Raw genomic sequence first — 10,000 nt, forward strand, 5'->3', positions numbered from 1 at the left:
ACTCTGAAAAACACCAAAAGAAAGATGCCCAGGGTCCCTACTCATCTGCGTGAACGTGCCTTAGGCATGCTGCAAAGAGGCATGAGGACTGCAGATGTGGCCAGGGCAATAAATTGCAACGTCCGTACTGTGAGACGCCTAAGACAGCGCTGCAGGGAGACAGGACGGACAGCTGATCGTCCTCGCAGTGGCAGACCACATGTAACAACACCTGCACAGGATCGGTACATCCGAACATCACACCTGCGGGACAGGTACAGGATGGCAACAACAACTGCCCGAGTTACACCAGGAACGCAATCCCTCCATCAGTGCTCAGACTGTCCGCAATAGGCTGAGAGAGGCTGGACTGAGGGCCAGTTGTAAGGCAGATCCTCACCAGACATCACCAGCAACAACATCTCCTATGGGCACAAACCCACCGTCGCTGGACTAGACAGGACTGGCAAAAAGTGCTCTTCTCTGACGAGTCGTGGTTTTTGTCTCACCAAGGGGTGATGGTCGGATTTGCGTTTATCATCGAAGGAATGAGCGTTACACCGAGGCCTGTACTCTGGAGCGGGATCGATTTGGAGGTGGAGGGTCCGTCATGGTCTGGGGCGGTGTGTCACAGCATCATCGGACTGAGCTTGTTGTCATTGCAGGCAATCTCAACGCTGTGCGTTCCAGGGAAGACATCCTCCTCCCTCATGTGGTACCCTTCCTGCAGGTTCATCCTGACATGACCCTCCAGCATGAAAATGCCACCAGCCATACTGTTCGTTCTGTGTGTGATTTCCTGCAAGACAGGGATGTCAGTGTTCTGTCATGGCCAGCGAAGAACCCGGATCTCAATCCCATTGAGCACATCTGGGACCTGTGGGATCGGGGGGTGAGGGCTAGGGCCATTCCCCCCAGAAATGTCCGGGAACTTGCAGGTGCCTTAGTGGTGCCTTGGTGGAAGAGTGGGGTAACATCTCACAGTACAAACAGGCAAATCTGGTGCAGTCCATGAGAAGGAGATGCATTACAGTACTTAATGCAGCTGGTGGCCACACCAGATACTGACTGTTACTTTTGATTTTGATCGTCACACAGAGTGTAGCTCGCAGTTTTAAGTCCGCTTAAAATAAACGCAGTTGACAGTGAGAGGTTTCTTTTTTAAATTTGATTTCTTTCTTTTCTCTTTTTCTTTACATCTGTATGCATGGCTGTGCTTCTGCTCTTTGATTGATGTTCGATCTGTCCATTAGGCACTGGAACGTCTGAGGAACGTTTCCTGTACTCAGTCTGACACTAGGAACGTCTGAGGAACGTTTCCTGTACTCAGTCTGACACTAGGAACGTCTGAGGAATGTTTCCTGTCCTCAGTCTGACACTAGGAACGTCTGAGGAACGTTTCCTGTCCTCAGTCTGACACTAGGAACGTCTGAGGAACGTTTCCTGTCCTCAGTCTGACACTAGGAACGTCTGAGGAACGTTTCCTGTCCACAGTCTGACACTAGGAACGTCTGAGGAACGTTTCCTGTCCTCAGTCTGACACGAGGAACGTCTGAGGAACGTTTCCAGTCCTCAGTCTGACACGAGGAACGTCTGAGGAACGTTTCCAGTCCTCAGTCTGACACGAGGAACGTCTGAGGAACGTTTCCTGTCCTCAGTCTGACACTAGGAACGTCTGAGGAACGTTTCCAGTCCTCAGTCTGACACTAGGAACGTCTGAGGAACGTTTCCTGTCCTCAGTCTGACACTAGGAACGTCTGAGGAACGTTTCCTGTCCTCAGTCTGACACGAGGAACGTCTGAGGAACGTTTCCTGTCCTCAGTCTGACACTAGGAACGTCTGAGGAACGGTTCCTGTCCTCAGTCTGACACTAGGAACGTCTGAGGAACGTTTCCTGTCCTCAGTCTGACACGAGGAACGTCTGAGGAATGTTTCCTGTCCTCAGTCTGACACGAGGGAACATCTGAGGAACGTTTCCTGTCCTCAGTCTGACACTAGGAACGTCTGAGGAACGTTTCCTGTTCTCAGTCTGACACTAGGAACATCTGAGGAACGTTTCCTGTCCTCAGTCTGACACGAGGGAACGTCTGAGGAACGTTTCATGTCCTCAGTCTGACACTGAAAGCTTTTGGTTTTATACATTACTGCCACCGGGGCCCCACCGGTGTAACTGCTAAACTGCTTTCTGACTGTACTGCATGATTGTAGCAGGTTTACTAACACGTTAGTTCTATTATGTTGACTAGGACGTGACAATGTTGTAGGTTGTGTGTAGAGGTTAGAGGTCATGATATGAAGGTTTGGCTAGGAAATGGTATTTTCACGTGGTCACAGACAGCTGATGGGTTGTGCACTGAAGTCCACAAGCGAAGGGAAACGAGGAGGAGAGGAGGAGAGGGAGTAGATAGTAGCGAGAAGGAATTATATATACAAGAAGGAAAGTGATTATGCTGTTTTTATGCGGTTGCTATGAAAGTGAGGGGTGTATTCATTCTGCCGACTCTGTTGAAAACCACTCCCTAAATGGTAACAAACGTAACGACACGGGGATAAACACACCTGAATGTGTCCAATAGAAACTCTCATTTGCAACTGTTGGACTAATGATCACACCCTAGATCAGCTCGATGCAGGCCAGAGGGTACAAGGAGGAATTGAATGTGTCTCTGTCACCTTGATTACTCAAAATCCTCTCGACCTGTGTGTACCTACTAGGTTGTAGCAACCTCATGATGGGTACAGGGAACATTCTAGTAATCATGTCGTAGCCTAAACCTATCGACGATAACATTGAACTGGGTGAATGGAATATGAATGACAGTCATCCAATATGCTGTAATAGAAATAAGGGCCGTGCTCATTATAAATATATATATATCGTCCCCCTGATCTTAAACGGTACCAACCTCCACTGCGTTATGGGTCGTACTCGCCCCTGATCTTAAACGGTACCAACCTCCACTGTGTTATGGGTCGTACTCGCCCCTGATCTTAAACGGTACCAACCTCCACTGTGTTATGGGTCGTACTCACCCCTGATCTTAAACGGTACCAACCTCCACTGTGTTATGGGTCGTACTCGCCCCTGATCTTAAACGGTACCAACCTCCACTGTGTTATGGGTCGGGGGGAGTTTTTCAGGCCCCTGATCTTGGAGAAAAACGGACCAACCTCCACTGTTCAGCAGGACAATGGGTCGTCTCACCCCTGGGAGATCTTAAACGGTACCAACCTCCACTGCAGTTATGGGAGATGAATTCATCTTTCAGCAGGACAACCTCCACTGTGTTCAGTCTGCCCCTGATCTTAAACGGTACCAACCTCCACTGTGTTATGGATGAATTCACCCCTTCTTAAACAGGACAACCTCCACCTGGTTCAGTCTGCTTTCCACCAGGACTGGGAGGATTTTTTCAGGATAAAAAATAACCTGGTTCAGCATCCTGAAAACCACCAGACACTGGGAGATGAATTCACCTTTCAGCAGGACAATAACCTGGTTCAGTCTGCTTTCCACCAGACACTGGGAGATGAATTCATCTTTCAGCAGGACATTAACCTGGTTCAGTCTGCTTTCCACCAGAGACTGGGAGATGAATTCACCTTTCAGCAGGACAATAACCTGGTTCAGTCTGCTTTCCACCAGAGACTGGGAGATTAATTCACCTTTCAGCAGGACAATAACCTGGTTCAGTCTGCTTTCCACCAGAGACTGGGAGAGGAGTTCACCTTTCAGCAGGACAATAACCTGGTTCAGTCTGCTTTCCACCAGAGACTGGGAGATGAATTCACCTTTCAGCAGGACAATAACCTGGTTCAGTCTGCTTTGCACCAGAGACTGGGAGATGAATTCACCTTTCAGCAGGACAATAACCTGGTTCAGTCTGCTTTCCACCAGAGACTGGGAGATGAATTCACCTTTCAGCAGGACAATAACCTGGTTCAGTCTGCTTTCCACCAGAGACTGAGAGATGAATTCACCTTTCAGCAGGACAATAACCTGGTTCAGTCTGCTTTCCACCAGAGACTGGGAGATGAATTCACCTTTCAGCAGGACAATAACCTGGTTCAGTCTGCTTTGCACCAGACACTGGGAGAGGAGTTCACCTTTCAGCAGGACAATAACCTGGTTCAGTCTGCTTTCCACCAGACACTGGGAGATGAATTCACCTTTCAGCAGGACAATAACCTGGTTCAGTCTGCTTTCCACCAGAGACTGGGAGATGAATTCACCTTTCAGCAGGACAATAACCTGGTTCAGTCTGCTTTGCACCAGAGACTGGGAGATGAATTCATCTTTCAGCAGGACAATAACCTGGTTCAGTCTGCTTTCCACCAGAGACTGGGAGATGAATTCACCTTTCAGCAGGACAATAACCTGGTTCAGTCTGCTTCCCACCAGAGACTGGGAGATGAATTCACCTTTCAGCAGGACAATAACCTGGTTCAGTCTGCTTTCCACCAGAGACTGGGAGATGAATTCACCTTTCAGCTGGACAATAACCTGGTTCAGTCTGCTTTCCACCAGACACTGGGAGATGAATTCACCTTTCAGCAGGACAATAACCTGGTTCAGTCTGCTTTCCACCAGACACTGGGAGGTGAATTCACCTTTCAGCAGGACAATAACCTGGTTCAGTCTGCATTCCACCAGAGACTGGGAGATGAATTCACCTTTCAGCAGGACAATAACCTGGTTCAGTCTGCTTTCCACCAGAGACTGGGAGATGAATTCACCTTTCAGCAGGACAATAACCTGGTTCAGTCTGCTTTCCACCAGAGACTGAGAGATGAATTCACCTTTCAGCAGGACAATAACCTAAAACACAAGGCCAAATATACATGATTTTATAATAATAATAATTATACTCATCCTCCCTCATCTTAAAACGGCACTGATCACTACTGGTGTGGTTGAATATAATCTGCCACTGTGTGACTGTTGTTTTCTTGTTGTCTCTGCCTCACATATCAAAAAGGTGACATATGAACTAATAGGTTACAGAGAAAACAAAGCAATTATCCCAACACAGGTCATCATCGGGCTTCTTTTCCCCTTTGCTTGGCTTCCCCATTGATTTGAGCCACGCGCTGATACTGTGGACTGTGACCCGTGTCCTTGACTAATAATTTAGCTGTGTTTCTTTTGGCAGACAACACAACAGAAAGAGAAAAGACTCCTTCTGTTGATGCTATTAAACTCTGTTCTCTTGTGCCTAATGGTCCATGTACGCCGTCTAGGCTGTGTGTGTGTCTGTCTGTGTATGAAGCTCTACAGATCTACACGTCTTTAACTCCTCTTTATAACCGGTCTTCCTGTTAAATAGTGTTGGTTTGCCCTGGAGGCTAAATTATGTTGGCTACTAGTAGAGTTATAAAAGAAGGCTGGACCTCAACATTTTTTTTTCTCTCTGAAATGCCCCAGCTCTCCCTCCTTCTACCTCTCTGTTATCTCCCCTCCAGACCTGTCCTGCTGCTACGATCCCCTGAAGCCTGGTCACACCCAGTCTAGGGCCATATATATTTTCTCTCTCTCTCTCTCTCTCTCTCTCTCTCTCTCTCTCTCTCTCTCTCTCTCTCTCTCTCTCTCTCTCTCTCTCTCTCTCTCTCTCTCTCTCTCTCTCTCTCTTCTGGTAATAATAATATACACTGAACAAAAATATAACAACAAAGTCTAAGATTTTACTGAATTACAGTTCATTTAAGGAACTGATTTGATTTAAATGAATTCATTAGGTCCTAATCTATGGATTTCATGACTGGGAATACAGATATGCATCTGTTAGTCACAGATACCTTTAAAACAAAAAGGTAGGGGAGTGGATCAGAACCAGTCAGTATCTGGTATGGATCAGAGAACCAGTCAGTATCTGGTGTGGATCAGAACCAGTCAGTATCTGGTGTGGATCAGAACCAGTCAGTATCTGGTGTGGATCAGAAAACCAGTCAGTATCTGGTGTGGATCAGAGAACCAGTCAGTATCTGGTGTGATCAGAAAACCAGTCAGTATCTGGTGTGATCAGAAAACCAGTCAGTATCTGGTGTGATCAGAAAACCAGTCAGTATCTGGTGTGATCAGAAAACCAGTCAGTATCTGGTGTGATCAGAAAACCAGTCAGTATCTGGTGTGATCAGAAAACCAGTCAGTATCTGGTGTGATCAGAAAACCAGTCAGTCAGAGAACCAGTCAGTATCTGGTGTGATCAGAGAACCAGTCAGTATCTGGTGTGGATCAGAAAACCAGTCAGTATCTGGTGTGGATCAGAGAACCAGTCAGTATCTGGTGTGAATCAGAAAACCAGTCAGTATCTGGTGTGATCAGAGAACCAGTCAGTATCTGGTGTGATCAGAGAACCAGTCAGTATGATCAGAAAACCAGTCAGTATGGTGTGATCAGAAAACCAGTCAGTATCTGGTGTTGATGAAAACCAGTCAGTATCTGGTGTGGATCAGAAAACCAGTCAGTATCTGGTGTGATCAGAAAACCAGTCAGTATCTGGTGTGGATCAGAAAACCAGTCAGTATCTGGTGTGGATCAGAAAACCAGTCAGTATCTGGTGTGATCAGAAAACCAGTCAGTATCTGGTGTGGATCAGAAAACCAGTCAGTATCTGGTGTGGATCAGAAAACCAGTCAGTATCTGGTGTGATCAGAAAACCAGTCAGTATCTGGTGTGGATCAGAAAACCAGTCAGTATCTGGTGTGGATCAGAAAACCAGTCAGTATCTGGTGTGGATCAGAAAACCAGTCAGTATCTGGTGTGGATCAGAAAACCAGTCAGTATCAGTTGTGTCAGAGAACCAGTCAGTATCTGGTGTGGATCAGAAAACCAGTCAGTATCTGATGTGGATCAGAAAACCAGTCAGTATCTGGTGTGGATCAGAAACCCAGTCAGTATCTGGTGTGGATCAGAACACCAGTCAGTATCTGGTATGATCAGAAAACCAGTCAGTATCTGGTGTGGATCAGAAAACCAGTCAGTATCTGGTGTGGATCAGAAACCCAGTCAGTATCTGGTGTGATCAGAAAACCAGTCAGTATCTGGTGTGGATCAGAAAACCAGTCAGTATCTGGTGTGGATCAGAACCAGTCAGTATCTGGTGTGGATCAGAAAACCAGTCAGTATCTGGTGTGGATCAGAACCAGTCAGTATCTGGTGTGGATCAGAAAACCAGTCAGTATCTGGTGTGGATCAGAAAACCAGTCAGTATCTGGTGTGGATCAGAAAACCAGTCAGTATCTGGTGTGGATCAGAAAACCAGTCAGTATCTGGTGTGGATCAGAACCAGTCAGTATCTGGTGTGACCACCATTTGCCTCGTGCAGCGAGACACATGTCCTTCACATAGAGTTGATCAGGCTGCTGATTGTGGCCTGTGGAATGTTGTCCCACTCCTCTTCAACTGCTGTGTAAATATATTGATACACAGTGCCAGTCAAAAGTTTGGACACACCTACTCTACTCACTCAGGTTTTAATCTATTTGTACTATTTTCTACATTGTAGAACGATAGTGAAGACATCACAACTATGAAATAACACACATGGAATCATGTAGTAACCAAAAAAGTGGTAAACAAATAAAAGTATATGTATTTTTGGAGATTCTTCAAAGTAGCCACTCTTTACCTTGATAACAGATTTGCACACTTTTGGCATTCTCTCAACCAGCTTAGGACATGGCCTCTCATTCTCCTTGCTGACTATCAGTGAGGACATGGCCTCTCATTCTCCTTGCTGACTATCAGTTAGGACATGGCCTCTCATTCTCCTTGCTGACTATCAGTGAGGACATGGCCTCTCATTCTCCTTGCTGACTATCAGTGAGGACATGGCCTCTCATTCTCCTTGCTGACTATCAGTGAGGACATGGCCTCTCATTCTCCTGGCTGACTATCAGTGAGGACATGGCCTCTCATTCTCCTTGCTGACTATCAGTGAGGACATGGCCTCTCATTCTCCTTGCTGACTATCAGTGAGGATATGGCCTCTCATTCTCCTTGCTGACTATCAGTGAGGACATGGTCTCTCATTCTCCTTGCTGACTATCAGTGAGGACATGGCCTCTCATTCTCCTTGCTGACTATCAGTGAGGACATGGCCTCTCATTCTCCTTGCTGACTATCAGTGAGGATATGGTCTCTCATTCTCCTTGCTGACTATCAGTGAGGATATGGCCTCTCATTCTCCTTGCTGACTATCAGTGAGGACATGGCCTCTCATTCTCCTTGCTGACTATCAGTGAGGACATGGTCTCTCATTCTCCTTGCTGACTATCAGTGAGGATATGGCCTCTCATTCTCCTTGCTGACTATCAGTTCATGGTCTCTCATTCTCCTTGCTGACTATCAGTGAGGACATGGCCTCTCATTCTCCTTGCTGACTATCAGTGAGGATATGGCCTCTCATTCTCCTTGCTGACTATCAGTTAGGACATGGCCTCTCATTCTCCTTGCTGACTATCAGTGAGGATATGGCCTCTCATTCTCCTTGCTGACTATCAGTGAGGACATGGCCTCTCATTCTCCTTGCTGACTATCAGTGAGGACATGGCCTCTCATTCTCCTTGCTGACTATCAGTGAGGACATGGCCTCTCATTCTCCTTGCTGACTATCAGTGAGGACATGGCCTCTCATTCTCCTTGCTGACTATCAGTGAGGACATGGCCTCTCATTCTCCTGGCTGACTATCAGTGAGGATATGGCCTCTCATTCTCCTGGCTGACTATCAGTGAGGACATGGTCTCTCATTCTCCTGGCTGACTATCCAACATGGTCTCTCATTCTCCTGGCTGACTATCAGTGAGACATGGTCTCATTCTCCTGGCTGACTATCCAGGACATGGTCTCTCATTCTCCTTGCTGACTATCAGTGAGCCTCTCACTTGCTGACTATCAGTTAGGACATGGTCTCTCATTCTCCTTGCTGACTATCAGTTAGGACATGGCCTCTCATTCTCCTGGCTGACTATCAGTGAGGACACTCATTCTCCTGGCTGACTATCAGTGAGGATATGGCCTCTCATTCTCCTTGCTGACTATCAGTGAGGATATGTCCTCTCATTCTCCTTGCTGACTATCAGTGAGGACATGGTCTCTCATTCTCCTTGCTGACTATCAGTGAGGACATGGTCTCTCATTCTCCTTGCTGACTATCAGTGAGGACATGGCCTCTCATTCTCCTTGCTGACTATCAGTGAGGATATGGACTCATTTTCCTTGCTGACTATCAGTGAGGACATGGCCTCTCATTCTCCTTGCTGACTATCAGTGAGGATATGTCCTCTCATTCTCCTTGCTGACTATCAGTGAGGATATGTCCTCTCATTCTCCTTGCTGACTATCAGTGAGGACATGGCCTCTCATTCTCCTTGCTGACTATCAGTGAGGACATGGCCTCTCATTCTCCTTGCTGACTATCAGTGAGGACATGGCCTCTCATTCTCCTTGCTGACTATCAGTGAGGACATGGCCTCTCATTCTCCTTGCTGACTATCAGTGAGGATATGTCCTCTCATTCTCCTTGCTGACTATCAGTGAGGACATGGTCTCTCATTCTCCTTGCTGACTATCAGTGAGGACATGGCCTCTCATTCTCCTTGCTGACTATCAGTGAGGACATGGTCTCTCATTCTCCTTGCTGACTATCAGTGAGGACATGGCCTCTCATTCTCCTTGCTGACTATCAGTGAGGACATGGCCTCTCATTCTCCTTGCTGACTATCAGTGAGGACATGGCCTCTCATTCTCCTTGCTGACTATCAGTGAGGACATGACCTCTCATTCTCCTTGCTGACTATCAGTGAGGACATGGCCTCTCATTCTCCTTGCTGACTATCAGTGAGGATATGGCCTCTCATTCTCCTTGCTGACTATCAGTGAGGACATGGCCTCTCATTCTCCTTGCTGACTATCAGTGAGGACATGGCCTCTCATTCTCCTTGCTGACTATCAGTGAGGACATGGACTCTCATTCTCCTTGCTGACTATCAGTGAGGATATGCCTCACACTGTGTAGTTAC

At 46.9% G+C, this 10,000-nt stretch overlaps 1 protein-coding gene and 1 long non-coding RNA gene across 3 annotated transcripts in view; both read right to left on the reverse strand.

Moving 5' to 3' along the window:
• The window catches only part of iqch (IQ motif containing H), a 109,344-nt gene that overhangs the window by 36,527 nt on the left and 62,817 nt on the right, over positions 1-10,000 (reverse strand). The gene's annotated exons all lie outside the window — the stretch shown is intronic.
• Positions 3,726-4,372, reverse strand: LOC127912187 (uncharacterized). 2 transcript variants are annotated; one of them, XR_008081356.1, is made up of 4 exons: positions 4,295-4,326; positions 4,150-4,231; positions 3,961-4,023; positions 3,726-3,771 (listed from the first exon to the last, which is right to left on the reverse strand). It is a non-coding gene; the product is annotated as an uncharacterized LOC127912187 (long non-coding RNA). The 2 variants fall into 2 exon arrangements; XR_008081357.1 differs by lacking the exon at positions 4,150-4,231 and having other exon boundaries at positions 3,961-4,042; positions 4,295-4,372.

This window comes from Oncorhynchus keta, chromosome 26 (genome assembly GCF_023373465.1).
Source record: "Oncorhynchus keta strain PuntledgeMale-10-30-2019 chromosome 26, Oket_V2, whole genome shotgun sequence".
Lineage (NCBI taxonomy): Eukaryota > Metazoa > Chordata > Actinopteri > Salmoniformes > Salmonidae > Oncorhynchus > Oncorhynchus keta.